General features: G+C 32.8%; 1 long non-coding RNA gene across 1 annotated transcript; it reads right to left on the minus strand.

Annotated features, from left to right (window-relative positions):
- Window positions 1-292: 292 nt before the first annotated feature.
- LOC122757629 lies at window positions 293-1,120 on the minus strand. The gene is made up of 2 exons (XR_006357723.1): window positions 625-1,120; window positions 293-556 (listed from the first exon to the last, which is right to left on the minus strand). It is a non-coding gene; the product is annotated as an uncharacterized LOC122757629 (long non-coding RNA).
- Window positions 1,121-2,405: the final 1,285 nt, after the last annotated feature.

The raw sequence follows: 2,405 nt of genomic DNA on the forward strand, positions 1-2,405 counted from the left end.
ATGTCTTATTATCTAGTTTGTCCTTATTATCGAACTTCTGCTTTGCCAGTCGACCTTTCTGGACCCGAAAGCAGTTTCTTATTGTACTTATATAGGTCTTCTTAGTGGACCCTTCGGTTTTTATAGCATCTGTAAATTAAACAATATTATTTTTTTTTGTCATTAAAAGTACATGTAAGATGATGTATACATTGCAGATACTTCCCTTTAAATTTACGTCCGCACGGCTCAACAATAGCAGAAAAGTGACGCGCCGCGGCGGGTAAAACGAAAACAGAAATCATCACACATATGCATTTTTGAACTTGTATTTACACTCATTAACACTATACACACAAAAGGAATAGGCATAGACAAAAAAACCAAACGAAAGAAGGCACGCATTCCATGCAAAAAACGGTAAAGTCCAAAACGAAATTCGGCGATTTCGTCGCGACGCAACGAAAGACGAAAATCGTTTGTTGGTTAGCGGGGAAGGGGCATACAGAAACGAAGTTGACAAGAGCTCGATTCTGTCGTATGAGTAGCACTTTTTATTTTGTACATTACAAATGCGCTGAAAAAAATGTTCATAGGTAAAATGCATTACTTTTTTGTCGTATGTAATGCATTATTTCAACAGACCTCATTCAGGTCGTCGCCACTGGGTATTTACATATGTTCGTATGTATGTATGTATGTACTTATAGCTTTCTGCCAAAATATTAAAATAGTCCTTTAGAATGAAATAAGATAATAATTGACGTAATTTTAGAATTGTTTGTAACTATCGAAAAAAAAATATAGAACGAAGAACAAAAGCCCACCAACTAAATATTCTGTTTCAACAATTTGTTAATATCAGATTTTAAACTAAAAAACAACTTGTTTGCAAATGAGTTTATTACTGGTATCGATTTACCTATGTACATTTGTATGTATATTTTGGTTATTCGCCTACATGTTATAATTCTAATATGTATGTATGTACATATGTACATGTACATGGTTTTGTTGAAATGTATGTAACAGGCTGAAGGAGACGTGGCAGAACCCACAAAGTATATACATATGTATATTCTTAAGTCGATAGTATAGTAAAGATAATTGTGAATGATTTTTCATTTCTTTTTTTTTTAATTTGTCAGATATTCAATAGAATATGTAGATCATATGCTGAAAGTTTAATTAAATTCCGTTAAGTCAATCGACGTTTAAAAATAATAAAATGTCTGGCCAATTAACAAACACACTTGCAGCAGCTACAACAGTTTTCATATACATACGTGTGCACACATACATTCAAACTTCTTCTAGAATTACATCAGCAGTTAGTTTGGTTTACTTTTGCTAGATGGCGCTGCATCAGTGTATCTATTTCAGTTTTGCCATCTCAGCTCGGAAAAGTGAGCGGCGTGACGCCCGATCGAGAAGTGTCGGGCTCGAATCCAAAGCACGCAATTGATGTTTATTATACCCTGAACCCATTGAAAATGAGAAATCAGGGTATAATGATTTTGCACAAGTCTTTACTACGTGAAATACAAACTGTAAATTACAAAATCTTTGTATCCATTTGAAATACGCATTTTACAAAGGTGATAGTGAGGGGTGGATATAGGAGTGGTGGGTAAATTTCAACAAAAACCGAAATTGTATAAACTTTAACTTTAAAGTTGTAGGAGATATAATTATATAACAGATTTTTAATACGGCTTTTATCGATAAAAATAACGGAAGGAGCTATCGATTTTTAAAGTTTACCTTTTTTGAAGTACAAAGATGAATTTTTATTAATCTGCATTGAAATTGCGCTATGTTTACCTTACTTTTCTGAAGAAGAATACGATCCATGTTTATTGATGTTATTTTTTGCCCTTGAAATATGAAAATTAGCTTAGCAAACCGCGTAATTATTTCAGTATTGACCACTATCGTTAGTTCGGCGCCATTGCACAGTGGTTGCGCTTGTATGGGGAGAGCGGCCAAAAATACTTCTAGTGGAGATAAAAATCTAAAACTTTTTTCGAAATTCAGTAAACATATAATAATTACAATAAGCAAAAAAAACCGCTGATATTCAACCCCCTCCCAAAGTTACACCCCCCACTCTAACTCAAGGCCATGGGCAAAAATAGCTCTAGTTAAAGTATGGATTGGAAAATAATGTTGTTTTATTTTAATAAATCAAAATTGTAAATTTTGAACAAAGTGGGCGTGGTTAACCAGCCTTTATAATATTATTTAAACAAAAATGGGTAAATAACATATTTTTAAATATAAATCAAATACGACTAAATATATAGCATTAATCTTCTAATAAGTCAATTACATATTTTGTTAATTTTGATTTTTATCTACTCGATAACGCCCTCTGCTGTGGTATTGAGGGACTTAAAAGCAAATTTGAAATAGAGTTTTGTTGC

Source organism: Drosophila mojavensis, unplaced genomic scaffold (genome assembly GCF_018153725.1).
Source record: "Drosophila mojavensis isolate 15081-1352.22 unplaced genomic scaffold, ASM1815372v1 contig_74, whole genome shotgun sequence".
NCBI classification, from domain to species: Eukaryota; Metazoa; Arthropoda; class Insecta; order Diptera; family Drosophilidae; genus Drosophila; species Drosophila mojavensis.